Source organism: Gorilla gorilla, chromosome 9 (assembly GCF_029281585.2).
Source record: "Gorilla gorilla gorilla isolate KB3781 chromosome 9, NHGRI_mGorGor1-v2.1_pri, whole genome shotgun sequence".
In the NCBI taxonomy this organism is placed as follows: Eukaryota; Metazoa; Chordata; class Mammalia; order Primates; family Hominidae; genus Gorilla; species Gorilla gorilla.
This window is the reverse complement of record NC_073233.2, coordinates 39,111,421-39,127,186: the sequence shown is the minus strand read 5'-3', so window position 1 is coordinate 39,127,186 and position 15,766 is coordinate 39,111,421. Positions and strand designations below refer to the sequence as shown.

Genomic DNA, 15,766 nt, shown 5'->3' with positions numbered 1-15,766 from the left:
TATTGTGGTTTAGAATAGCCAGGGAAGGGTTCCTGGAGAAAAGAGGCCTTGAAATGGGCATAAAAGATGGATAGATAAGTGGAGTGAGTAAAAAATTATTCTAGGTACAGAGGTGAAAATGAGCACGGATTAGTAGGAGACAGTAAGGAAAGTGTAATAGAGGAAGTCTTTCGGGGGCAGAAGATTAAAGTTGAAAACGGGGATGAAACTAGAAAGTGGGGAACCCTGAAATATTATGCACAGGAATTTGGGCTTGATTTATATACAAAAAGGACTCTTTGAGTTTGGAAATTGATGAGGTTTAGGTGATGTTTTGCAAAATAATTCTGGAGAAAATATTCACAATAGATTGAAGTGGGAGAGAAGATTAAATAAAGGGATAACAGGAAAAGGTGATTATAATTCATGTCTGAGGTAATGAGGGTCTGACTAGATTGATAGCAGTAGGAGTAGTGATGCAGAATGAATCTAAGAGCAAATTAGAAGGAAGAACAAACCGGTCCATTTAGAGATTAGATTTAGGGGATGAAGGAGAAAGTGAAAGTGACAGTGTAGTTGACAGAGAAAGTGAACAAGAGGTGGAGAAGCAGAGAGAGAGAAAGAGAAAGATGTCAAAGATTTTGTGAATGTTCGTTGGAGATTAAAATAGAATACATGATACTACTGACCGCAATGAAATTAAAAAGATTTGAGAGAGAAGAAAAAGTACAAATTTTGATTTGTTAAATCTGATGTGAAAAAATACAAGTGAGTACTTTAGAAATTGCTGAAGATGAAGTGGGAGTCTTTCACATGGCAGTTGTGTGATAGAACTTTGGAGCTGGAAGTAAATTAAGAGATAAAATAAGAAAGTAGGTACAAAAAGGGCAAAGCATGTGAAAACATAGCTACCTATTAACAGATTTGTTAATATTAAAGGATTCCCAATCTGTTGCTCTTTGAATGAAGCAGAGGTCACTAACTAAGTACCCTCAGGGACTAGGTGAGATAAATTTATTTAATATTCAACTAATATTTATTTAATCTCATGTATTATGCTATATCTGGTCATGTCCTAGGTGCTGAAGACACAGCATGGCCAAAGTGGAAGAGATTTTGACCTCACAAAGCTAGTATTTTAAAGGAGGAGGTATAATAAATAAAATTAACACATAATCAACATAATTTAAGATAATTTAGGATAATGTTAAGTGCTCTGGAGAAAATAAAACAGGATAGATACTATGCTAAAGAGTGATTAGGTGTGGTGCTTACTGAAGAAGTAACATTTGACCTAAGACTGCAGAAACATAAAGGAAATTCTGTATAAAGATATGGATATAGAGCATTCCAGACAGAAGGAACAGCAAGCCTACAGGCCTTAAAGCTGGAATAAATTTGGTATATTTTTGAACTGAAAGATTTATTCAGTGTCTATTGTGTGCCAAATATTTTGCTAGGCTCTGGGGGATACAACAGTGGCTGAAGTGGCAACACTGGCTCCCAAAGCTGAGTGGCAAAGAAATCATCTACATTTGATGCACCATCTGGTAGACAGTTCTATTGGTAAATTGATGTATTTAATGTAAATGATAAACTATTTAAACATATAATTTTTAAAATGTTATTTTTTCCTCATATTTTTTGTCAGAGAATATTTAAGGCCTAGATAGATACCACTTTTTCCAAAACACTCACCTTAAAACTTTCCTGTGGACAGAATTAATTGCTTTGTCATTTGTATTTTTATAGGTACTTTGTACATGTTTCTGTTCTAGTGCTTATCACACTGTTGGTTTCCATGTCTGTCTCTCCAACCAGATTGTGAACTCTATCCTGAAGAACTTGCATTGTGCTGTACATATGCTAGGAAGCTAATCAATGTTTCTTTAATCAACTGCTCTATGAAATTATAAGAAATAAATCATTGTTTTACATAATTAAGTTGGGAATTATTTGTTATACAGCCATAGATTAAATGTTTTTAGTTTTTATTTTTTTAATTCTGCTGTCCACATTGTTTCTTTTCTCCAAATTCCTTTTCTTATATTTGCTTTTCATCTCTTCCATGGTTTTCTGAAATGCCATCATGTATTCTTTGAGGACCAATGTTATTCAAGGTGTCCTATGCACTAGAGTTTATATAATTAAATAGGAGGTGAGTTTTGAAATCCTTTTTAGAACTTTAAGTTAAACATAATAGATTGACCACATCCATTTATTTTTCTCACGTTCATTAAAATGCATAAAAAGGGTTTTAACTCACAGAGACAAGAGAGAATAGACAATGATTTAACAGAATCTGTCAGAAAGCAAATAGAGGAGCATTGTGACTGACTTAAAAGTTCAGAAGTTTGCTTAGCACTTGGAAACAACAGGTACTTTGTAAGGCAGGAGTAAGACTTGGGAATAAAAAGGGAGACTTGTTGAAAATATATCTATAGAGTACTTGAACCTTTCCAGATCTCCTTCCCTGCAGAAGATGAGAAGTTTGTGTGCTGGAAAAATGGATCCATGGCAATTCTAGTTAGGAGTACACCAGATAAAGCAGGGGAAAGGGATGATGCATGGGGCTGAAAATGAAAATTAAGTAAAAATCTACTCATTGAACTGTGGAATCCTTACTTTCTACTATCGTCTTCTATCAGAAGGCATACTGCCAGATAAAACCGCTTACCCTCTTCTCTTAAACTTCAGGACAAGAAAATGGAGAGTTCTCTGGGGAAAATGAAACACCTGAGAGAAAACATGTCTACATATTGACATTAGGGAGGTGAACCCCTAATGAAAAATCTGTTTTGTTACCTGATCACCCAGTAGTGAAACCTGTCAATCAATAAGCCCTCCCTCAGTGCTTCTATTCATTTTTTTTTTTTTTTTTGAGACAGCATCTGGCTCTGTTACCCAGGCTGGAGGGCAGCAATGCGATCATAGCTCACTGTTTGTTACCTCAAACTCCTGGGCTCAAGTGATTCTCCAACCTCAGCCTCCCAAGTAGCTGGGAGATGTGTGCCACCATGCCTGACTTTGTGTGTGTGTGTGTGTTTGTGAAGATGGGGGTCTTACTGTATTTCCCAGGCTGGTCTTGAACTCCTGGATTCAAGTGATCCTCCTGCCTCAACCTTCCAAAATTCTGAGATTACAGGTGTGAGCCACCACTTATGGCCCCATTCAATTTTTAATGTATCATTCCACTTTTTAAAAATAGCTTTTTCATTGAGATATAGTTTCCATACCATATGGTTGACTCATTCAAAGTGTGCAATTCAATAATTTTTAGTATATTCACAGTTGTTTATCCATCACCACAATCAATTTTAGAACATTTTAATACCTCAAAAAGAAACCCCATACTCATTAGCAGTCATTCACTATTCCCCTGCAATCCTGCTTCAACCCCCCAACCTAAGCAAATACAGATCTACTTTATGTCCTGTGGATTTGCTTATTCTGGACATTTCATATATGTTGAATCATTAAATATGTGGCCTTTTGTGATTGACTTCTTTCATTTAGTGTAACATTTTCAAGGTTCATCCATGTTGTTGCATGTGTCATTACTTCACCCCTTCTTATTGTGGACTAACATTCTATTGTATAGATATGCTACATTTTATTTATCCATTCACCAGTTGATAGGCATTTGAGTTGTTTCCATTTTTTGGCTATTATGAATAATGCTGTTATGAATATTTATATGTAGCGTTCTCTTGGGAATCTAAATGGAATTGCTGAGTCATATGGTAACTTCATGTTTAACCTTTTGAGGAACTACCTAGGCTGTTTTCTGGTTGCACCATTTTATATTCCCACCAGCAGTTTATGAAGGTTCCAATTTCTCACATCCTTGTCAACACTCGTTATTATTTGTCTTTTTGATTATAGTGTATCATTCTATTTTCAAACTTCAATAGTTCAAATAATAGAATAACTAACACCTTTATAACCTTACCTAGATTTCACCAGTTATTAAAAATCTGCTATATTTGTTTTATCTCTTTATATACCTCTCTTTCCTGAACCTGTTGAAAGTAACTTGTAAGCATCATGATACTTTACTCTGAGATACTTGAAGCTTGTATCTCCTTAAACAAGGACAAGTATGTTCTGCTTTATAGCCATCTAAGAAATCTAGTATTGATTCAGGAATATTATCTCAATATACTATACTCAGTATTCAAATTTCCTCATTTTTCCTCCAAATGCCCTCAATAGCTATTTGTTTTTTCTATCTAGGATCTAATTAAAGTTCCCACATTGCATTTGGTAGTCATGTCTCTTTGTTGTCCTTTAATCTAGAACAGTCCGCCTGCTTTTGTTTTTTATAATATTGACTAATGCATTACTTATAAATATAAACAGACAGCTGGGAATCGTCTGACATTTGAGAAAACTGTGAAAGAGATGAAAACCAAATGGGAGAAAAGGAACTTGGAGAAAAGAGACAATGTAGAGAGCAGAATAAAAAAAATTAAACTAAAAATATTGAATCTGTGGCTGCATAGCAAATCACCTCCAACTTAATGGTTTAAAATAACAGTGATTTATTATTTCTCATAATTTCGTGAGTTTGTTGGAATGTTTTTCTGCTGGTCTTGCCTAGGCTCTGTTGCAACTGCACCTGAGTTTGTAGACTGTTGTGGGGGTTAGCCCCAGCTGGGACATTTGGGATGGCTGGGCCTCCTCTCTCCATGTAGTCTTTGATTCTGAACTTCGTTCAGAACTTCGTTCTTTGTATAACATGGCATGGCAGGTTCAGAGCAACATTTTCAAAGAGCAAAGACTTCAAGGCCTACTGACCAAAACAAATTGTAAGGCAATCCTAGTGGAGACATGGATTTCATCTCTGGAAGGGATGTGACCCTATCACATTTCAAATGAGATGATGGGAGGAATTTGTCACCATTAAGCAATTTATCAGTTTACCTCTTTTACATTTCTCACACAAGCAAATCATGTTCACCTTCGTCCCAAGACTTCCAAAAATCTCAACCCCAAACAGTATTGGGCTCAAAGTCCATCGGTTTGAATGTGGTTCATGCTCTTTGGCTGCAGCTTGTCAAGTGTAGCTCCTCTTGATCCAGAGATCTATGGACTAAAAAATTATTTGCCTCTTACACATTCAATACACAGTGGTGAGACAGGGACATGATAATCACAGTAGATGCTTTCATTCAAAAAGGGGAGGAATAGTGGCATTTAGCAGTTACTAGTTCATGGCATTTCTGAAATGCAAGTGGGCACAAGTTATCAGGGGCATGGGATGTTTCTTGATTAGGTCTCCATTCTGCAACCCGGGAGTGGTCCCCTAGTACATTGTTTTCATCTTGGCCATACCTCTGGATTCTTGGCTTAGCTGTTTGAAAGGCCTTTCCTTTTCCATAAAACATGGCCTCTGTTTGCAAATGGGTGGTTGTTTTAGTCTTGTTTTCTACCCATTGTTCTTTGATGGTACAAAGGCCTCTTCATTTTTAACTGTGTCAGTCCCTTTTAGTCCAAGCTGGCAGTGCTGCTGCCAGTACAATTTTTAAAAAACTGAAACCAAACAAACACAAAACTTTCTGGGGTTTCTATGAATCTCTTCTCCAAAGCCAATCTTTTTAGGACTGATTTCTCCTACCTTGGGCATGTCAGGATGCTCTAAGATAACGCCCTTGAGATCCTTGTATAAGGCTGCCTTGAATTTTTCCATAGTCTTAAAATGTTCTTAACATTCTTACCTGTGTTTTGATATTTATTTGAGCTATTTCTTACTGTGAAAACTTTTGTTGATTGGATGTTAAACGATTTTATTTTCCAACCCAGCACATCTTGGGCCTTTTTGTATAGTATATCCTCCAAAGTTGACTTATGAACCTGAACAATTTCTTTTTGACTTCATCTCTCTCCCCATACTTTCAATATTCAGCTAAAAAAAAGTCAGTTTACACTTCCAGTATTCTGCCTAGAAGTCACCTTAGTCAGATCCACAATTTGATTAGGTACATTTTCTATCTTTCAAGTTACTGCAGACAATGCTTTGTCCAGTTATTTCTGGACGTCTTTGCAGACTCCAGTAACAGTTTCTTTATTGCTTTTCCAGTTTCCATAAACAGTCTCTCTGCCACCCTCTTTGTGATTGTGGAATTTTTTTCATAGCATCCTTGTTTTGTTCTAGAAACACAAGAACCTCTCTTACCTGGTAATTATTTATATATTGTTACATATTGTTTAATGGGCACAAATTCTTCCCATCGTGTATCTACACCCCTTTACCATGTGATCTTGTTTCTCCCATCTAGAATTGGAATCAATTTCTTCACCCCTTTGAATCTAGGATAGCTTTATGAAATGCTTTAGTTAATAGAATGTGGCAGACTTGACACTGTATGAGCTCTACAGTGTAGGCTTCAAGAGGCCTTGCAGTTTCTGCCTTTGAACTCTTAAAAATACTCCCCAGAGATCACCATGCTATGAAGAACTCTGGGGTGAAAACCATGTGAAGAAAGAGACCCATAAGTTCCAGCGTTTCCAGCTGAGTTCAGCCCTAACTAAGCAAATCTAACAACTGAATAAACTTGTATAAAACAGCCTACATAAAACCAGCAGACAAACAACCCAGCCAGTCCACAAAATGATGACAAATAATAAATTACTGCTGTAAGCCATTAAGTTTTGAGTGGTTTGTTATACAGCAATAACTAATACAGAAATCAGTGCTGGAAGTGAAAGGATATCATAATACAAATCTAAAATATATGCCACTGGCTTTGGGAGGTTACAAAGATTCCAGATATAAATTGTGTTGTGTAATAAAATAGTTACGTATTGTAATGGTTGCTCAGCATTATGAAGGGACCACTTTAATTAGTGAGATCAAAATGACTTCTTGGAGGAAGAGATATTTTAGTGGATCCTTGAAGGATGGGTAAGATTTTGACAGATAAAAATGAGAGTAGGGATATACATGGAAGAGAGCAATTGCTGAGTCATAGGGATGTCTGGTGGATTGTTTAAATGGCCACAATTTCTCCGCTCTCTATAGTAACACTCTTTGAAATGCTCCTTTTGTGTCTTCCTACATCAAAAGATGGAGTATATTTCTCCATCCCTTGAATCTTCGCTGGTTTTGTGATTTGCTTTGTTGAATAGAATGTGACAGGAGCAGTGTTACCCCATATCTGAACCTGGATCTCAGAAAGCCTTGAATGTTCTGCTCTTCCTCTTGGAACCCAGTCCAGCCACTATATAAACAAACCGAGGCTACCTTACTATATGAGAGGTATGTGGTCCAGTTGTCCTTGTACCACAGTGGACAACGAATCCCTAGAAACAGACTTTTCAGACAGGCAGCTGATCTCAGACTCATTAATAAACCCAGCAGAGAACAGAGGAACCACCTAGCTGGGCCCAGTACAAATTAGCAATCCTAAGAATCCTGAGCTAAATAAAACAAAAAAAATTTAAATCATTGTTATTTTGAGTCATTATGTTTTGGGGAGGTTTGTTACACAGATAAAGGGTGTATATCTTCAATGTAATACTACCAAACTGTTTTCCAAAGTGGTCTTACCTGTTTACACACTGATGGTATCTGGGAGTTCCTATTGGTTCATTTCTTTACTAATACTTGGTAATGTCAAACTTTTAAATTTTTGACTGACCTGGTATGTTGTGGAATCTTGGCATTTTAATTTGCATATCCTTGATTACTAATGAAGCTAGTACCTTTTCCTGGGTGTATTGGCCATTTGGATATCCTCTTTTATGAAGTACTTCTTCAGACATCTTGCAGATTTCTCTATGTGTTTGTCTTTGTCTTTGTCTCTTTTCTTTCTTTCTTTTATTTTTTTGAGATGGAGTCTCACTCCGTCGCCTGTGGTGGAGTGCAGTGGCACGATCAAGGCTCACCACAGTCTCAAACTCCTGGTCTCAAGTGACCCTTCCACCTCAGACTCCCCAGTAGCTGGGACTACAGGGGTGCACAACCACACCTGGCTAAGTGTATTCTTCCAGAATAAATTTTCATTTGCATCTGCAAAGTTCTTATGGGCATTATCAATCTGGAAGCATTTTAAATTATATTAATAGATTGAGGTTTCTTTCACTATCCAATGAAGCAGCTTTTATTTAAAAATTAATATGAAATTAAACTGTTTACAACTTTCTGGGATAAGACTTTTTTCCTCTTTGCTTTCTTTTTTTATTTTATTTTATTTTTTATTACTATAGGTTCTAGGATGCATGTGCACAACGTGCAGGTTTGTTACATATGTATACATGTGCAATGCTGGTGTGCTGCACCCATTAACTCGTCATTTACGTTAGGTATATCTCCTAATGCTATCCCTGCCCACTCCCCCAACCCCATGACAGGCCCTGGTGTGTGATGTTCCCCTTCCTGTGTCCAAGTGTTCTCATTGTTCAATTCCCACCTATGAGTGAGAACATGTGGTGTTTGGTTTTCTGTCCTTGTGATAGTTTGCTGAGAATGATGGTTTCCAGCTTCATCCATGTCCCTACAAAGGACATGAGCTCATCGTTTTTTATGGCTGCATAGTATTCCATGGTGTATATGTGCCACATTTTCTTAATCCATTCTATCATTGATGGACATCTGGGTTGGTTCCAAGTCTTTGCTATTGTGAATAGTGCCGCAATAACCATATGTGTGCATGTGTCTTTATAGCAGCATGCTTTATAATCCTTTGGGTATATACCCAGTAGTGGGATGGCTGGGTCAAATGGTATTTCTAGTTCTAGATCCTTGAGGAATCGCCACACTGACTTCCACAATGGTTGAACTAGTTTACCGTCCCACCAACAGTGTAAAAGTGTTCCTATTTCTCCACATCCTCTCCAGCATCTGTTGTTTCCTGACTTTTTAATGATTGCCATTCTAACTGGAGTGAGATGGTATCTCATTGTGGTTTTGATTTGCATTTCTCTGATGGCCAGTGATGATGAGCATTTTTTCATGTGTCTTTTCACTGCATAAATGTCTTCTTTTGAGAAGTGTCTGTTCATATCCTTTGCCCACTTTTTGATGGGGTTGTTTGTTTTTTTTCTTGTAAATTTGTTTGAGTTCTTTGTAGATTCTGGATATTAGCCCTTTGTCAGATGAGTAGATTGCAAAAATTTTCTCCCATTCTGTAGGTTGCCTGTTCACTCTGATGGTAGTTTCTTTTGCTGTGCAGAAACTCTTTAGTTTAATTAGATCCCATTTGTCAATGTTGGCTTTTGTTGCCATTGCTTTTGGTGTTTTAGACATGAAGTCCTTGCCCATGCCTATGTCCTGAATGGTATTACGTAGGCTTTCTTCTAGAGTTTTTATGGTTTTAGGTCGAACATTTAAGTCTTTAATCCATCTTGAATTAATTTTTGTATAAGGTGTAAGGAAGGGATCCAGTTTCAGCTTTCTACATATGGCTAGCCAGTTGTCCCAGCACCATTTGTTAAATAGGGACTCCTTTCCCCATTGCTTATGTGTGTCAGGTTTGTCAAAGATCAGATGGTTGTAGATGTGTGGTATTATTTCTGAGGGCTCTGTGCTGTTCCATTGGTCTATATCTCTGTTTTGGTACCAGTACCATGCTGTTTTGGTTCCTGTAGCCTTGTAGTATAGTTTGAAGTCAGGTAGCATGATGCCTCCAGCTTTGTTCTTTTGGCTTAGGATTGCCTTGGCAATGCGAGCTCTTCTTTGGTTCCATATGAACTTTAAAGTAGTTTTTTCCAATTCTGTGAAGAAAGTCATTGGTAGTTTGATGGGGATGGCATTGAATCTATAAATTACCTTGGGCAGTATGGCCATTTTCACGATATTGATTCTTCCTATCCATAAGCATGGAATGTTGTTCCATTTGTTTATGTCCTCTTTTATTTCATTGAGCAGTGGTTTGTAGTTCTCCTTGAAGAGGTCCTTCATGTCCCTTGTAAGTTGGATTCCTAGGTATTTTATTCTCTTTGAAGCAATTGTGAATGGGAGTTCACTCATGATTTGGCTCTCTGTTTGCCTGTTATTGGTGTATAAGAATGCTTGTGATTTTTGCACATTGATTTTGTATTCCTGAGTTTGCAAATTCAGTTTGCTGAAGTTGCTTATCAGCTTAAGGAGATTTTGGGCTGAGATGATGGGGTTTTCTAAATATACAATCATGTCATCTGCAAACAGGGACAATTTGACTTCCTCTTTCCCTAATTGAATACCCTTTATTTCTTTCTCCTGCCTGATTGCCCTGGCCAGAACTTCCAACACTACGTTGAATAGGAGTGGTGAGAGAGGGCATCCTTCTCTTCTGCCGGTTTTCAAAGGGAAGGCTTCCAGTTTTTGCCCATTCAGTATGATATTGGCTGTGGGTTTGTCATAAATAGCTCTTATTATTTTGAGATATGTTCCATCAATACCGAATTTATTGAGAGTTTTTAGCATGAAGGGCTGTTGAATTTTGTCACAGGCCTTTTCTGCATCTATTGAGATAATCATGTAGTTTTTGTCTTTGGTTCTGTTTATATGCTGGATTACGTTTATTGATTTGCATATGTTGAACCAGCCTTGCATTCCAGGGATGAAGCCCACTTGATCATGGTGGATAAGTTTTTTGATGTGCTGCTGGATTCGGTTTGCCAGTATTTTATTGAGGATTTTTGCATCGACGTTCATTAGGGATATTGGCCTAAAATTCTCTTTTTTTGTTGTGTCTCTGCCAGGCTTTGGTATCAGGATGATGCTGGCCTCATAAAATGAGTTAGGGAGGATTCTCTCTCTTTCTATTGATTGGAATAGTTTCAGAAAGAATGGTACCAGTTCCTCCTTGTACCTCTGGTAGAATTCGGCTGTGAATCCATCTGGTCCTGGACTTTTTTTGTTTGGTAGGCTCTTAATTATTGCCTCAATTTCAGCTCCTGTTATTGGTCTATTCAGGGATTCAACTTCTTCGTCATTTAGTCTTGGGAGGGTGTATGTGTCCAGGAATTTATCCATTTCTTCTAGATTTTTCTAGTTTATTTGCATAGAGGTGGTTATAGTATTCTCTGATGGTAGTTTGCATTTCTGTGGGATCGGTGGTGATATCCCCTTTATCATTTTTATTGTGTCTATTTGATTCTTCTCTCTTTTCTTCTTTATTAGTCTTGCTAGCAGTCTATCAATTTTGTTGATCTTTTCAAAAAAACCAGCTCCTGGATTCATTGATTTTTTTTTTTGAAGGGTTTTTGTGTCTCTGTCTACTTCAGTTCTGTTCTGATCTTAGTTATTTCTTGCCTTCTGCTGGCTTTTGAATGCATTTGCTCTTGCTTCTCTAGTTCTTTTAATTGTGATGTTAGGGTGTCAATTTTAGATCTTTCCTGCTTTCTCTTATGGGCATTTAGTGCTATAAATTTCCCTCTACACACTGCTTTAAATGTGTCCCAGAGATTCTGGTATGTTGTGTCTTTGTTCTCATTGGTTTCAAAGAACATCTTTATTTCTGCCTTCATTTTGTTATAGACCCAGTAGTCATTCAGGAGCAGGTTGTTCAGTTTCCACGTGGTTGAGCGGTTTTGAGTGAGTTTGTTAATCCTGAGTTCTAGTTTGATTGCACTGTGGTTTGAGAGACAGTTTGTTATAATTTTTGTTCTTTTACATTTGCTGAGGAGTGCTTTACTTCCAACTATGTGGTCAATTTTGGAATAAGTGTGATGTGGTGCTGAGAAGAATGTATATTATGTCGATTTGGGGTGGACAGTTCTGTAGATGTCTCTTAGGTCCACTTGGTGCAGAGCTGAGTTCAATTCCTGGATATCCTTTTTAACTTTCTGTCTCGTTGAGCTGTCTAATGCTGACAGTGGGGTGTTAAAGTCTCCCATTATTATTGTGTGGGAGTCTAAGTCTCTTTGTAGGTCTCTAAGGACTTGCTTTATGAATCTGGGTGCTCCTGTATTGGGTGCATATATATTTAGGATAGTTAGCTCTTCTTGTTGAATTGATCCCTTTGCCATTGTATAATGGCCTTCTTTGTCTCTTCTGATCTTTGTTGGTTTAAAGTCTGTTTTATCAGAGACTAGGATTGCAACCTCTGCTTTTTTTTGTTTTCCATTTGCTTGGTAGATCTTCCTCCATCCCTTTATTTTGAGCCTATGTGTGTCTCTGCACATGAGATGGTTCTCCTGAATACTGCACACTGATGGATCTTGACCCTTTATCCAACTTGCCAGTCTGTGTCTTTTAACTGGAGCATTTAGCCCATTTACATTTAAGGTTAATGCCATTGTGTGTGAATTCGATCCTGTCATTATGATGTTAGCTGGTTATTTTGCTTGTTAGTTTACGCAGTTTCTTCCTAGCATTGATGGTCTTTACATTTTGGCATGTTTTTGCAGTGGCTGGTACTGGTTGTTCCTTTCCATGTTTAGTGCTTCGTTCAGGAGCTTTTGTAGGGCAGGCCTGGTGGTGACAAAGTCTCTCAGCATTTCCTTGTCTGTAAAGTATTTTATTTCTCCTTCACTTACGAAGCATAGTTTGGCTGGATATGAAATTCTGGGTTGAAAATTATTTTCTTTAAGAATGTTGAATATTGGCCCACAGTCTCTTATGGCTTGTAGAGTTTCTGCTGAGAGATCTGCTGTTAGTCTGATGGGCTTCCGTTTGTGGGTAACCCGACGTTTCTTTCTGGCTGCCCTTAACATTTTTTCCTTCATTTCAACTTTGGTGAATCTGACAATTATGTGTCTTGGAGTTGCTCTTCTCGAGGAGTATCTTTGTGGTGTTCTCTGTATTTCCTGAGTTTGAATGTTGGCCTGCCTTGGTAGGTTGGGGAAGTTCTCCTGGATAATATCCTGAAGTGTGTTTTCCAACTTGGTTCCATTCTCCCTGTCACTTTCAGGTACACCAATCAGACATAGATTTGGTCTTTTCACATCGTCCCATATTTCTTGGAGGCTTCGTTCGTTTCTTTTTACTGTTTTTTCTATAAACTTCTCTTCTCGCTTTGTTTCATTCATTTGATCTTCAATCACTGATACCCTTTCTTCCAGTTGCTCAAATCCGTTACTGAAGCTTGTGCATTCATCACGTAGTTCTCGTGCCATGGTTTTCAGCTCCATCAGGTCATTTAAGGACTTCTCTACACTGGTTATTCTAGTTAGCCATTTGTCTAATCTTTTTCAAGGTTTTTAGCTTCTTTGCGATGGGTTCGAACTTCCTCCTTTAACTTGGAGAAGTTTGATCATCTGAATCCTTCTTCTCTCAACTCGTCAAAGTCATTCTCCATTCAGCTTTGTTCCTTTGCTGGCGAGGAGCTGCGTTCCGTTGGAGGGGGAGAGGTGCTCTGATTTTTAGAATTTTCAGCTTTTCTTCTCTGTTTTTTTCCCATCTTTGTGATTTTATCTACTTTTGGTCTTTGATGATGGTGACGTACAGATGGGGTTTTGGTGTGGATGTCCTTTCTGTTTGTTAGTTTTCCTTCTAACAGTCAGGACCCTCAGCTGCAGGTCTGTTGGAGTTTGCTGGAGGTCCACTCCAGACCCTTTCAGGTACACCAGACCCTGTTTGCCTGGGTATCAGCAGTGGAGGCTGCAGAACAGCGAATATTGCTGCACAGCAAATGTTGCTGCCTGATCGTTCCTCTGGAAGGTTCGTCTCAGAGGGGTACCCGGCCATGTGAGGTGTCAGTCTGCCCCTACTGGGGGGCCTCCCAGTTAGGCTACTCAGGGGTCAGGGACTCACTTGAGGAGGCAGTCTGTCCGTTCTCACATCTCAAACTCTGTGCTAGGAGAACCACTACTCTCTTCAAAGCTGTCAGACAGGGACAGTGAAATCTGCAGAGGTTGCTGCTGCCTTTTGTTCGGCTTTGCCTTGCCCGCAGAGGTGGAGTCTACAGAGGCAGGCAGGCCTCCTTGAGCTGCGGTGGGCTCCACCCAGTTCGGGTTTCCTGGCCGCTTTGTTTACCTACTCAAGCCTCAGCAATGGTGGGCGCCCTTCCTCAGCCTCACTGCTGCCTTGCAGTTAGGTCTCAGACTGCTGTGCTAGCAATGAGCGAGGCTCCATGGGTGTGGGACCCTCCGAGCCATGCGCAGGATATAATTTCCTGGTGTGCCGTTTGCTAGGACCCTTGGAAAAGTGCAGTATTAGGGTGGGAGTGACCCGATTTTCCAGGTGCTGTGTGTCACGGCTTCCCTTGGCTAGGAAAGGGAATTCCCTGACCCCTTGCACTTCCTGGGTAAGGCGATGCCTCACCCTGCTTCCACTCTCACTCGGTGTGCTGCACCCACTGTCTGACACGCCCCAGTGAGATGAACCCAGTACCTCAGCTGGAAATGCAGAAATCACCCGTTTTCTGCGTCGCTCACGCTGGGAGCTGTAGACTGGAGCTGTTCATATTTGGCCATCTTTCTCCTCTTCTCTTTCTTTGTCTCTCCCTCCCTTTTCTTTTCCTTTACACTTTATTTGCTTGACACCAAGGCACCTCTCCTGTAGAAGGTGGGTTACTTTTGGTTCAGCCTTACCTGAGAGTTTAACTCTTTTGAATTCTACTTAATGTAGTGAGTCTCTTATTAGACTTTGGTAAGCCCTAAGTTTGAATTCCATACATTTTAAATCAGACTCCATAAGAGCTATAGTTTAATTTTGCTTCATTTGCCAAATGCCCACAGGGTAAAGATAGCTGTTAGTGCTTGGTCTGCTTCTTGGTTCTTGGTCTCTTTCAGAATTTAGAATTTGATTCCATAATTTTTTATTATCTTTTCAGTCTTTGATGCTTTTGAGAAGATTTTAAAATGTTTTATTTAGAATTTTTAGTTATTTTTAGTAGGAGGATTGGTCCAAATAACATACCTCATCATTTTCAAGAATGGAAATTTTCCTTTTAGAAAGTTTCTTTCATGCACACTGCTGTTAATTTTATGTGTCAACTTGGCTAGGTTGTAGTACCCAGATATTGGGTCAAACACCAGTCTACATAATGTTGTGAAGGTATTTTATGGCTGTGATTAACATTTAAATCAGCAGACTTTGAGTAAAGCAAATTACTCTCCATAATGTGGGTGGGCCTCATCCAATCAGTTGAAGGCCTTAAGAGAAAAAGGTTAGGGTTGTCCAAGGAAGTGGGAATTTTGCTTCCAGACTGCTTTTGGACTTGAGCTACAACATCCACTCTTTCCTGAGTCTCTAGCCTGCTGGTCAGCCTTAAAGATTTCAGAGTTGTCAGCCGCCACAATTGTGTAAGCCAGTTCCCTAAAATCTGTCTCTCTCTCTCTCTGCGTGTGTGTGTGTAGGTCTGTGTCTATATATATGTGCATATGAGTCTTTTGCACATATATACACACACCCCCCCATATATACACACACATACCCATCCTATTCTGTTTCTCTGGAGAATGCTTATTAGTATAATACTTATCAGAATGGCTAAAATAAAAACAATAGTGATAACAGCAAATGCTGATGGAAATTTGGAGAAACTGTATTACTTGTACATTGCCAGTGGGAATGGAAAATGGTACAGCCACTGTGGAAAATAATGTGGCAGTTTCCTTTACAACTAAAAATGGACTCAATATTCACTCAACCCAACAATTTTTCTCTTGGGCATTTATCTCTAAGGAATGAAAAATTATGGTCACAGAGAAATGTGTACATAAATGTTTATAGCACCTTTATTCATAATAGTCACAAACTGGAAACTACTAAAATGTTATTCAGTGGGTGAGTAGTTAAGTAAATAATACATTCATACCATGAAATACTACTAAACAATAAAAAGGAATGAATTACTGATACATGTAACAATTTGGATGAACCTTAAAAAAAAGCTATAGGTTACATGATGTGTGA

General features: G+C 38.6%; 1 protein-coding gene across 2 annotated transcripts in view; it reads left to right on the top strand.

Moving 5' to 3' along the window:
- Positions 1-15,766, top strand: part of CCDC73 (coiled-coil domain containing 73) — a 234,870-nt gene that overhangs the window by 53,905 nt on the left and 165,199 nt on the right. The window lies entirely within an intron of this gene.